The following is a 14,075-nucleotide window of genomic DNA, read 5'->3' as shown; positions in this document are numbered from 1 at the left end:
ACCGCACGCACGTGCTTACCATTCGGCCATCCACCACCCCCTCCCCCATTCCCGGAATCGAAACCATCCCCACTGCGTTCACTTAGAAGAAGCCTTGACAATTGAATTATTTGACTCAATGACAGACTTCCTGATCAAATGTGTGCGTGTTAATCATTGACCCCCCCCCCCCCCGGGTTCCCGTTAAAGAACCCTTGACAGTTGAAATATTTGATATAAGAGTAGGGTGTAGGGCAGAATCACTCTAAGAACACAGAAAAGTAGGATACTAAACCGTATTTCATTTCATAAGCAAGGGAAAGTCACCTTTATGTAGGTCAAGGTTTTTTGTAATTCTGGGTGTATTTGATCTACATTTGGTTTCTAGTAATGCCTATTAAATACTTTATGATTTCTGACCAAATTCTAAGTGATTTATATGCCACTTTACTTGCTATATTATACATACATTTCTGAAGAGAATTAAAATCTAATTGTGTTTTGGAAGAAAATTTAACATTAATAACAAAAAATAAATATTTAAAAATTGGGTCAAATGCATTCTTTCCCAGAAGTATAAAATAAATTGATGATTGGGTTTTCTTGTTGTTATCATACAGCAAATACTCTTTCAATGGTGTTCCAGCCTAAAAAATAAAAAGTAGGAGATAAGAATACTTTCTATGGTTCACAACGTTTAAATAAACAATTTATTTTGCCACATCGAGACCGAGTCTCTATTTGGTTTCAACTTTGCGTAACGCTTATTGTGTCTTGTCCAGTTACAGACCCAGGCAGATTATTATGCTCAAATCAAATGAGTTAGAAGTCAGAAAAAAGTCTTGAGATTTGGGACTGAAGTCTCATAATAGGTCAACTATTCACCCTTTCATACATGTATTGTCTGCAAATCCAGATTCCCTACTACATCATGGCAGCACCTATTTACTTGGCAATGTCTAATTATTTTTGGACCCATTCTTATTTAATTTCCATTGACAACAAATTGGATATTACCCTTTAATATCTACTGAAATCTATTTGAAAGTAAAATACTGTCCATCATTATTTTACTGCTATTTTACTGTAAAAATACACATACATGTAGGGCCTATCGCAACTTGAAGGATAGAATAACTAGATTACCAAGCAAGTGTATAGAAGTACTTCCTGATTAAAAATACAAATATATATGTTACTTACATTTTGCGTGTTTTCCCCTTGTCAGTGATACAGGACGGAGGACCTGACAAGGACAGCTGTCTAGTCGTTCGGATGGGACGAAAAACCGAGGTCCCGTGTACACATTGGCGTGCACGTAAAAGATTCCTTGGCAATTGGAATTCGATATAAGAGTAGGCTGTAGCGCCGCTGCCCGGGCAAAATTCCCTTCATAGCCTACTGTATGGCGTATGCCCGTCTTCATTAGCCCAATTTATGAGCAAAACAGTAGGATGTTAAACCCCATTTCATTTCATTTTCAAAATTATAAATTAATTTGATGGCTTAATATTCAAAAGGTACAGTCCTTCATGTTTATAAAATTGTACGGGAGCCATAAAAAGCTCCTGATACCTTGAATATATGCAGTTTAAAAGTAAACAAAAATCTCAATATAGAACCAGTTCCTGATTTAAAAAGCAAATATGCATGGTACTAACATAGTCTTTGTCTGATAAGCAAGATCTGTGAGAAAACGTCTCCACAATATCAATAGCCCTTTCCAACTTGATCTTCCGAGGTGGGTAACTGAAAAAAAAATGGCAATGTATTAGTTGGCTTAAATTGACTAGACAGTTTTGATTAATTAAAAAAATGTTAATTTAATTACATTTGTTTTGTTTCATGTGTTGGTTTGCTTTGCCACAGATGAGACAATGATATCTACATATAACTAAGATTCTGTCTCTGGTCATACATGACGTGTACAGTTTTACTATACTAAACTGAATTTTAGCTTTCAAAATAGCATAACAATCTTTTCTATTAGAATTGAATAGTTACCCACCAAGAAAAAGCTGCTCTATCATCATTTTTTCCAGCCATTTCTTCTTCCATTTTTTTCTTTTATAATTTCTTTTGTTATTACATGATCTTTTTCTGGGTGATTTGCATATACATCCAATATTGAAACTGAAAAAATAAATACATGATATGTAATTTACGATTAAAGCTACCTTACCATATATACAAACTGTGTGATATGAAATTGAAACTAATGTATCTATATGTATCAAAAGTTTTAATCCCAAGGAACTACCAAGCCGTAAAAGTCTATCTTAATAATCCTTGTTTGTCACATGGTTTCACTGTCGCAGTAATTAGAAGACGGCCATGGTGACTGAGTAAATTAGGTGCTGGCACACTAGCATGGAGGCCACAGGTTATCTCTTGGGGTTGACCGAGAAAGCTCATCTTGATTTTGCAGAGTGGTTTCCCCTGAGATCCAATGTACACATTGGCGTACACATAAAAGTTCTCTTGGCAGTTTGAATTCGGTATGAGAGTAGGCCATAGTGTCGCTGCCCAGACAAACATTTTCACTTAGCACAATGCATTAGACCAGTCGGAGCTGACCAGTAGGACGTTGTCTTTAAACCCCATTTCATTTCAGGTAATCTAGTATTTTTCTAGTAAGATTGAAGTCTCTCTACTTTCTTTATATGTAAATATCATATTTGAAATAAGTCATACTTTTATTCGATATGGGGTGGGGCTGGGGGGAATGGTCTAGTAGGTAATGCATGCGCATGAAATCACAGGGTCTGTCATTGTGTTAAGTGGCATGGTTTCAATTTCAAGGAGTAGAGTCGCTGGGTCATTCGGTTTCCTCCGTTTTCTAAATACATGTACCCCTACGCCAAGCGAATTATTCATATTAAATTGAAGCATACCTTCTCTAATCTCTGGGTCCTTTTGTTTCCTCCTTTTGCTAAATACCCATACCCGCAAGCGAATTATTCATATTAAATTTAACCTTACCTGTCCTTTTTCCCGAAACGACCTAGCGTCTGTAGGCTAAGTAGATATAAGGACCCATCTTGCAACAACTCTACATGTAGGTTCGTGCATAATTAATATTACAGTAACATACCAATTTTTAATACATGTAGAATGAGACAGTGTGCAGGGAAAGGGTGGAAACAGAAGTAGGCTAATCCTCGTCGTAGTTGATTACCGGTATGCATATAGGCACAGCATGGACTACTTGATTCTTCAAATACAAGTACATGTAAGGCCTTGTTTATGTCATTTCTCTCTCTCTCTCTCTCTCTCTCTCTGTTGCATGTAAGTGTCATATAAATACTTTATTTTGGATTGTATGTTCACATACACTAATCATTGTAGGACATTGGTAAAAAAATAAATAGAAAATATAAAAATTAATTGAAATTTTTACCTGTTTTTCTTCGATTCAATGCCAATGGAGTCCTTGGTAAATTCTCAATAATTATTGCTGGAAGGTGGAAAGAGTCACATATCATCACTGACTGGAAAAAATAATAAAACTATAGAGAAACTTCCACAGGCTGATTCTAGTTCCATTATTTATTAACTGTGACTGAATCAGGCAAAAATGGGGCCTAATATTAAATATTACACAGACTCACAGAGGTTGAACAACGGATTACATGTCATTTGGGACTCACGTCATTTGGGACTCGCGTCATTTGGGACTCAAAAAAATATGACCACGACATTTGGGACTCGGGTATACGACGTTTGGGACTTTGGTATACGTCGTTTGGGACTCGGGTTAACGACGTTTGGGACTCGGGATAATTTATTAGAAATAGGCCAATTCAAAACAGGAAAGAAAATATTTATTAACATGAAACACGTGGTTAGTAAAAGGCTCAACCAAACGATAAAACATTAGTTGCACTTACGGTTCTTTGATAATCATCGTTTCTCATAAAAGTTTTATATTTATTTAAAACGAATAATATGCTGATGAATTTATTTGAAAATGACCTACACAAAAAACAAAATAAATATTTACACGACATGCAATCTTTTTTTACAAGCCCCTAGAAATTGTTAACGATAATCCGTGAGCTGCACGTTGACATGCTTGTCGTAGATGGCAATACCAATTGATAAATTAGTGCGTACAAGGCAAAGTTTTTTTGTGGAAAATATAAGAAATGGCAACGAACGTAGCGGGATAATTAAAGCTGATAATCCCAATGTTATTACAGTATGTTCAAAGAAACCTAACGGTTCTTTGGTGGATGAATTGCAATGTTTGTTTTGTGTTCTGGGCGCCATTTTGAAAAACAACTGACATGACCTATATAATACAATCCAGCGATAGTGCAGTCAATTTCCTTTAAAAGGGAATCCGAATTTGTTAATTTTCTGCAATATCACTTCGGTGGTAGCGGACGTTAAATAAAGCTACAATAAAATCCAGGTGAATTGGGAAAAATATTCATGTATTTTCTTGATGAAGAGTAGCTATTTCAATTTGTAAATGCCCAGTCATCTTAGACAAATAATAATTCCAACTTCAAATCAGTTGTATTTATTCAAATCATACTATGAATAATTGTATTTTTCCACTTGCATAATAATAAAAACTTGACTTTTATTATTTTATTTCTTCAGGCCAAGAACATGGAAAATTGTTAATTGCCTTGTATCACTGCTAACTATAAGGCACAGGGAGCCTTGGGCAGAAACGATAATAATATGGTTGTCAGATATGTTACTGTGTACAGACTGAACAAAAAATATATATACACTTGCTAGTTTCCGTGGCGTATTCCCAATAAGCGTTAGAAACAAAGATATACACCCTTAATCCCGGTGCCGATAAATGTTGGGTTGTGTGGAACATGCTAACAAATCTCGGGTACGATATATGTTTGATTCTGGTTGAGAACAGCATGAGAGCAACATGATTGTTTTCATTGGAGATGAGACGCAAATATTCAAAGGGGTCAGACAAACTCTAAACCAACCGCGTTCCCTTCACTGAGTCCCTTCAAAGGAGGCCCTGTCTGTCTACCTGTGGAATAACATGCATTTGTATCTGTTAAATTTGTGTGGTAGACAGATTGATATTATTTATATAACGTCTTACCCCAAACAAATTGCAAAAGAAACCATGAAGTTTCTGAGGGCGATATTTCGTAATTAGTGTGCTTTAATGGTGGGAGAATAAATAATTTCTTTTTAAATTTTTCAAACATAAACTGGTCATATATAAAATAGCATTTTCTGACAAGACCAGCGATAATCTCGTAAGATATGACTTTTACTATGTCTATTAAATGGTTTTCGACGTCTCTTCAAGGTCACCGTCTTGCGCCAAAGTCGTGAAACGCACCGTCGGGGGATTTGTTGGGGCCTGTCTCCCCCAGAAAAATTTCTAGAAATTTCAAGTCGGTCTTGCCTGGCCGTGAATACGGCAACCTGAAAGTGGTCGATTTTAATGTAGACATCTGAACTACAATCAACAAATCAATCAACCAGGCTGTTGTCGTTGCATTCACACCAGACGTGTCACCGATGAAACAAATATGCCTGAACCAAATGTCGCTGTTAGTGCGACCCATTTGTGACAATTTCAAGGTCCCAAATAATAGTCCTTTTTTACTATTAATAGTAATTCAATCAGTAAGTGCTATTTACCTTATAATAGTCGTCTTGGCTTTTACCCGACATTACACAAAACACCAACGGTAACTGTCGGGTGGTCTCTCCAGTCTTAATGAAGGCGTGGATGGAAAACAGCTGAGACCATGGCTTGTTCACCACCCGAAAAGTTGCATCCATATACCAAGTTTTGGCGCGTGCGAGTAGTTGCATCTGTCTATCAGTACAAAAAATGTGATGGCGCCTTTCCCCAACTTTTACTCTTTTTTGATAAAATCCCGGTGCACTATGATCGATGAAATTTTCGCCAAGCTAAAACAAAAAATAAATAAAAAAGTACATTTAATTACATGTTAATATATAAATAAAATTGTACATTTAATTACATGTTAATAAATTCTTATATACATGGGTATTTAATTGTATGAGTACTTACGCTTGACGACACGTCAGTGGGATCTTTTGGTCGCAGAGTCTGTCGGGTTCTTTGTAGCGACCTTACAAGTGCTGCCATGGGTGGTCTGCTATGAATGGGTTCTTCTGCAGAACCGACACTGGATAAAACTCTCTCCGCTATTGAGGAACATGACTTGGTAAAAACATTTCCTTTGACTTCATGCTTTGCCTGTAATTATAAGATAAAACATATTAAACTACAAATATATTATTGGTTTATTTATATTTTATTTATATACACACATATATAAATTTTTAATTTAATTGATATATAATTTTTAAACCTACTGTAACTTTTATCTTGGTAGCCGTGTGTATACCGGGTTCTGCTGGGTGAAGATGGTTCTTTAAGCCTGGTTGGTATGTATCACCATCTTGGATTACTGTTGCCGGACATCGTGTTGGTCCGCTTCTTTTGGAACACCTCCAAATCGTAGTTTTCTTCTCTGTCTAAAATATATTAAATTCATTTATTATTATAGAGTTAACTAGAGTTAATTATCTTTACATTTTGTAGCTGAAATACATTTCTATACAAGGTACTTAACTAGGTAAAATAAATCACCCTACCTTAATTGTATAACTAAACCCTTGGTTGTCAAACAACTTGGACTTGCCACGGGAGGTACCAGCTTCTACCTGCGTATACACTATAAACCTCAGAATGCCTCGTTCGGCATTTCTGTCCAAACGAGGCAAAAACGTGTCAAAATTTTTGCCCCGATTTTGCCTCGTTGTAACGAGGTAAAAAAAATACCTCGTTTCTCTGGAGTTCCAAAACGTGTTTTTTTTTAATTGCCCTGTTTTTGGAACGAGGTATTTTGTTCAGAACGAGGCTGGGTAAAATTGCCTCGTTTACTAAACGAGGTATTTTATCCAAGATAATTATTAGCGGTATTTGCTGTCAACAAATAGAGCCATACAAATAATGTTCGGACCATCATGTGACCAATTGCAGATCTACAAATTAGATTATTTATTTGGGACATGATATTGTTCATAGTTATGGCTTACTACACTGGAGTTCTATTGTGTAATAAACGCTTTCCAAGCGAAACAAAACATAACAATGTCACGTGACAATATTACATACGGCGGATACAAGCGCTCTTTGATTACATGCTGTTTGGTTTGATTATTAAATAATACGGTAATCTGTATTTATGGGAAAAGGAGAATGAATTTCCCCAAATCCAAAACTAGATGACTGGAATATTTATTGAATGGAAAGTGAATATTTTATAAACAAAAATATTCGAATTTGCAGTTTTCTAGCTTAGGTGGATTTGTGATTTGAATCTAGAACTCAGTGTTTTATACATTTTATTATAAAATTGTAATAAATGTTTTACATGAATGAATAAACTCTACAATTTAAAAAAATACAATAACATTGTGATTTGACGCTTTACAAATCACTAAAAGTATAACAATTGCTTGTTGAAAAGGCGTTACTAATATGTTTTTTTTCCCAATGAAGCGAAACCTACTTTGAAATATATTCAAAAAGAGTGCGTCCTTTACAGATTTCAATATAACCACAAATGGTTGATTGTTTTAATGCTTAAATAAGTATGGGCATATGCCATACAATGTGCTATGAGGGAAATTTTGCCCAGGCAGCGGAACTATTGCCTATTGTTATACATGTATCGACTTTCAACAGCCAAGGGACACACGGACCTTGGGGTTTTTTTTGTCCCATCTGAATAACTAGACATCTGTTTTTCTCAGGCCCACTACGGTCAGACTGATTTAGGAACGTAAAGTTATCAGTCTGGAACGGATCGTAATCGTGCGGTATTCACTAAGGTCATACTGATATTTAGGAACGTAAAGAAGACCATTTTACTAACCGTCTCCATTTTAAGAAAGAGCAGATATAAATATATGATTATATCGACAGAATCTCCACACGAATCTTTAATTTAGTAGAAGAAGAGCAAGTTGATCATTGTCGCCATATTTGACCTATTTCTCTATTGGTTGTATATGCATTAAGGCGTGGATCTAACCAACCCGAGTAGCTCATTATTGAGCCGAGAGATTTATGAAATGAAATTGGGGTTTAATGACCCGCATTCCTTCACTATTCAGGCTAATGAACACGAGGCGTTCAAGCCAGCTCTTTATTCACAGAGCCGCCTGGCTCCCCTGAGAGACTTTCACTGACAACTAGTCATTGTCGAGACTAATGATTTTTATCGCCGCTGTTGATCAATATATATATTAAATAATAGCCCGAATTTAAGTATACCAAAAGTTAAGGAAATATAACCAGTTTTTGAGCCATTCAGATATGACTGCCAAAATTGTAATCAGCGCGCATGTTTTTTTAGGCTAAAGTCTAACCATAAAACTTAGTGTCCATACATAATAAACATTTTATTCCATTAATCAATTCCATTCCGCCATTGGTTTGTCTTAAACTCGTCATTTGTGTTCATGGGCATCAGGGTCGAGATGGCAACGTTATATGTTTTATTCGTCTAATTTACTATAAAACATCATTCGGTTTGCCTCACGGGTTAACGGCATATTAATAGCTTTATTCACTGAGATGGTTCCTTTACTTATAGTTTATTTTTCGAATTGCTTTTTGTATTTATTTAAATGGAAATATTTAGCACCTTCTTGTTAAACCGTTGAAAGATTTAAAGTTTGGATTAATGTTAAGAGAGTGTGGGTCAAAGATGCCGCTGGCAGAGTGTGTATAGGGTGTTAAAGTTTAAAAGTTATTCCCTACAAGGTGGTTCTACGGTTCTTACCATAGAATTCAGCTGTGAAATAACACAGTTTCTTTCATTATGTGTACAACAATAAAACTAGTTCAATTGCAAGTTGTCTCAACCACGGTGCTGTGATGTATGCATCTAAATGTTTCGACGACCCACCAATCAGTAGTTGCATGATGATTAAATTTATCGGACATGGAATGTGAAAATGCTTTGGAACTTTCAACTGTAACACGTTGCAATAATTACTCAATATAAGCCAAAAGGATCCGCCTTGTTCATTTATAGTCCGGCCCTGTCTTCAGTATTAAAATATAAAATTGAACACAAAGTATATTTAGTAATCCGTATTGTAGTAATGGCAATCACGGCTTGTGTTTTTTTGTTTTGTTTTTTGTTGTTTGTTTTTTTTTGCAAAATATAAAATAACTACGATGTCGTTTAACACTCACAATAACATATTTGGTTACCGGCCATTCAGCCATTCAGGTCGTATACATGTGTCAAGTATACAGTCATATATACAAACGCCTAACTATAGAAGCCTACCATTCTTAATTTCTACTTTTCGCCCTCCAAAACACGAAAGTCGAAAGGTAGCAGTTACGACAAAATGTGAGGCGACAGCAACGCTATACAAGCCAAAATCGACTCGAAAATAGGAAATCAAGAAATAATACACTGCGATAATAGCGCCCCTCGTTTTTTTTCCTAATTTCTTATTTTCGACTTGCATTTTGGCTTGTATACCGTCTTGTTGACTTTCGACTTGGTCATATTTTTGTATTTATTGATGTCAGTAAGATGTTACTATGGAGAACGTAAATTTCAGATTATACATTCCAGACTTCGTAATTGTAAAAGTGCTCTAAACTTCCATAGATTTTTAATGCATATTTCACATAACCCGACATGCAGTTGTGGTCATACTCAAGAAGACAGCGACCATTATTTTCTGCACTGCCCAAATTATTCGTCTCAGCGTATCTCAACATTAAATACCCTCCCATTTAAATCCATAAATACAAAAGCGTTCCTATATGGCGATACCAACGAAAGTAACCCGTTCAACAAAGTGAGTTTTAGTAAAGTTCACAAGTATTTAAAACTAAACAAGCGCTTTGAATAGATAAGGTAATTGTCAGGCGACGATGATTGGTGTTAAATAGTGATGATGACGATGATGATGACGATGATGATGACCATGAAGATGATTTATTTATATATTTATTTATATACTAGAAGAATGCCCGGCTTCGCTCGGGGGTCATAACTCCGAAACCGGAAGTGGTAGACTAACGCCACCTGGCCTATGTTACTCCCCGGTCCGAGCTACCCCTATACCCCAAATTTCAGACTCGGAAATGACAACGTGAATGATGGATCAGTCGAACGACAGAGTGAATGACAGGAGTTTTCCAGTCGAATAATAAAGATAATGGCAACTCTGGTCATAGCATATCTGTTTATAATATATTTCATATAAATGTTTATACACCTATTTGAAAAATACATTTAGGTCTACGTGTAATGTTGAATGTATAAATTCGGAAATGTTTTGATCTCTTGAACTGTATTATTTAAAATACACGATTAACGTATTAAATTGTAAATAATGAATTAAAGCCAAGACATGTATTAAATGTTTTAAATGTTTTATTGAATTGGAATAGAAACTGAAAACAGATTAACACCCTGTGTGAGATATTTCATTCAAATATTGTGAAAGGGTTGGTAATAAAATTAAAATTGTCATTGTGTCATTTTAATAACATTGAATCGTCCTATTCTGTTACGTAGTCGTCTCAACATATTGTTGTCATGGGTTACTTCTGCTAAACAACTCAATAGAAACTAGAACTGCGATGCAGTAATGACGGGTTTCACCGGTGCCACGTTACCCTAAACATATGTCACTTCCGGTACCAATGAAACCATTAAACAGGTTTCCACCTCATCATTGCACACATTAAATAAAATGGACGCCGAATCAACCAAATCCAGCAATATCAATTCATTTTATATATTTGTTACATGTAAGTGTACAGTACTTCCGGTGATAATGAAAATATTCAATTAGTTTTATGAAATCAGAAATGGCATAAGGCATCACATGGTGAAAATTTTATGTAAATCGAATAATAATTGCCACTTTTATAGACCAAAAACCTTAAAAAGTGACTTGTAGAAAATCGTCAATTCCTCTGCAACCATACAAGTTAGAAACCATTTTCTGGAATCTGTATGATCGTATGGGTTTATTCTATTTGTTGATTGGATTCAATAACATAATTTTAAAACATAACAACTCAGACTCATTTGAATAAAATATCTGTTTTGAAAGCTAAAAATACAGTTTTTGCCAAAATGACGTTACTTCCGGTGATAATGAAAATCTTAAATTACTTGTATGAAATCGTAAATGGCATTAGGTATCACATAGTGAAAATTTCATGAAAATCGAATAATAATTGACACTTTTATGGACAAAAAACCTTGAAAAGTGACCTGTTGAAAATTACCTATTTCTCTACAACTGAACAAGTTAGAAACCATTTTGTGAAATCGTAAATGGCATTAGGTATCACATAGTGAAAATTTCATGAAAATCGAATAATAATTGACACTTTTATGGACAAAAAACCTTGAAAAGTGACCTGTTGAAAATTACCTATTTCTCTACAACTGAACAAGTTAGAAACCATTTTGTGATACCTATATGATCGTATGGGTTCATTCTATTAGTTGATTAGAACCAAATATCAAAATATTAAACAAACAACAAATACGACTCATTTCAATAAATTATTTGTTTCTAAGGCTATAAATACAGTTTTTACCCAAATTTCGTCATTTCCGGTGACATGGAAAATGTTAAATTGAGTTGAACTAGTCACAATTGACATTATGCATCAAATGGTGTCACTTTTATGAAAATCCAATAATAATTGACTCTTTTACAGACACAATAGCGTAAAGAGTGACTCATGCAAAATTGACCATTTCTCGGCAACTGCTCATATTACAAACTAATTTTGAGATAGATTCTCTTCGTATGGATTAATGCTACAAGTTTATGAAAGTTGCAAAGAAATATTTTAAAATATGAAAAGCCTGAATGGGTTGTAAATAGCTCATTTTTTCACCTTTTTCACCTTTAAATCAAAATGACCCGAAAACGAAATCGAAATTAAAAAAACTGAGCCCGATGTTTTCTGCGCCTTTACAGGGCACACACTTTCAGTCATACCAGATTTGAAAAAAATAATATTTGCTTTCAAAAAGTGGTACCGAACTGTCAAAATTGTAGTTTTTGCTAAATTTACGTCACTTCCGTTGCCGAAAGGTAACTTTACCGGTAACAAAAAAAAATGACATTTTGGATTACGGAGCATATGAACTTTGTTTTATACAAATCGAGCAATAAATAATTAATCCAGGACTGAAAAACTGAATTAGCCAATGGGGGTCAAGGAAATTTACGATGACAAAAAATGGTGCCATTTTTGGTCAAATCAGATGACTCTTTAACCCTGGGTAAAATACCACATTAAAATATTCATGAATAAAAAAATTTTGTGTAAAAATTTAAATTTTCAAAATTTGGCGCCTAAAATCTCCGACGATTCGTGGAAAATCAAAAATCTAAAGAACCGTGGCTATGTGCTTTGTCTCTGGCTATGTCAAAATGTATCCAATGTTAAAATCCGACGATTATTGTTAATATTACGGCAATATTTCAAAAATCGACAAATTCGACGAACATTTCGCATTGTCGCAGAACGTTCGAAATAGCTTTAATCTCTAAGTCACACCCACTTTTCCAGTAAAACCGAAGACATCGAATCAATCCGACAAGTAGTTTCTGAGATACAATCAAATTGGAAAAAAAAAATAATAATAATAATAAGAACTAGATCTGCTAAGCAGATATTAAAGCTTTCATATTCACAGTCACTGTCACATGTCATAGAAATAATATGAACAGAAAAAAAAAATCATTATAATGAGTAAAAATTTGGTGAAGTTAATTCGATTTTTCACTGGTAAATAATTAAATAGACAAGTGGCATAACTTGACCCGCATCCCATCAGCTATCCTGAAAAATGCTGGAAAAATTAAACAAGTAAATTGTGTTTAGTACTGGGTTAATTAAGACAGGCATATGCCTTTGCTATACAGGATGACATGAGGGAAATTTAGCTTGGGAGGTGTAGGCCTGCAGCCAAAATTTCTAGCTAGCTTAGAAACACAACTCCGCTACACGGTCTTCCATAAAAGAAAAACTATACATTTTTGGAAAGCTTATGATGCCAGGAAGACAAAATCTGGGAGTTCCAAGCAAAATGTTTGCAATTTATTGATTTAGGGCCAGATGAAATTCGTCAAAATTGTCAAATAAATGCTATTTGTGTACTAACAATTCTGAAGTTGACATAAATTAAATAGTTGGTAAAACACCTCATGCCTTCATCCTTGGCAATGAACAGTTTATTGGACAGATTTTGATGTAAATAAAAATGCTCAAAACACAAATGTCATGGGTGAATAAAGAATTGTGGAAATCCATTAACGGTAAAAAAGAATTATCTCCCTTTCTGTCAAATGCCTGTAATTGATAGACTATCAGGTCTTGTATGAATCATAAGACCAGGTGTGGGCAAACAAGCCCAATAATTATTTTGTTTGTTGGATCTCAAGGGCCTGTTAGGGTTGGTTGTTGGATGTTTGCTCAGAAATCATCGCTTGCAGCTGCACAAGAGGGAACATCAACGCCGGATTAACCATGGTGGTGGGGAGGGGGGCTGATACCGACCGTGAAGCCCCGCAAGGGGGTCGGGTCAGGGGGTTCTCCCGCTAAGAAATTTTAATTGGAGGCCGAAAACGTGATTTCATGGCATTTCAGGCACTTGTGTCGGAGCCATTTAGAAATACCTCCCCCAGAAAAATAAAATTCTGCCACAAAATTAGCCACAATCCATGCGGGTGCTGTGAAATTTCTAGAGGAGGGAGCTGGAACCCATGAGTCCGTTAAATTCGCCACTGTAAATGAGCAGAGCTACATCAAACCTAATTTTGAGTCCCTCAGTGATAAATAACTTGATTCAAAATCGTATTATAGCCCCAACGACGATTTGATGAATGGAGACCGTAACGTTACGACAAAGTCTAACACTGTAAGTACCAAATAGTCATACGAGATATGTGCATCTCATCAAATTCAGCTTATACCATACCCACAATAATGTTACGGAGTCAGTGAAATCAAGTTAGACAATACGCTGACCTTCCACTGACCA

The 14,075-nt window shown here is 35.3% G+C and overlaps 1 long non-coding RNA gene across 5 annotated transcripts; it reads right to left on the bottom strand.

Moving 5' to 3' along the window:
* Window positions 1-340: 340 nt before the first annotated feature.
* LOC126820846 (uncharacterized) lies at window positions 341-8,304 on the bottom strand. 5 transcript variants are annotated; one of them, XR_007680163.2, is made up of 9 exons: window positions 6,610-7,070; window positions 6,328-6,489; window positions 6,020-6,208; window positions 5,620-5,895; window positions 3,870-3,954; window positions 3,380-3,470; window positions 1,988-2,112; window positions 1,641-1,728; window positions 341-626 (listed from the first exon to the last, which is right to left on the bottom strand). It is a non-coding gene; the product is annotated as an uncharacterized LOC126820846 (long non-coding RNA). The 5 variants fall into 5 exon arrangements; XR_007680162.2 differs by lacking the exons at window positions 3,870-3,954; window positions 6,610-7,070 and adding an exon at window positions 7,896-8,304; XR_008788280.1 differs by lacking the exon at window positions 3,870-3,954 and having other exon boundaries at window positions 3,380-3,436.
* Window positions 8,305-14,075: the final 5,771 nt, after the last annotated feature.

The sequence above is a fragment of the Patella vulgata genome, chromosome 5, assembly GCF_932274485.2.
Source record: "Patella vulgata chromosome 5, xgPatVulg1.2, whole genome shotgun sequence".
NCBI lineage: Eukaryota > Metazoa > Mollusca > Gastropoda > Patellidae > Patella > Patella vulgata.
The sequence above is the reverse complement of the archived record's forward strand: the minus strand, read 5'-3'. Positions and strand labels throughout refer to the sequence as shown.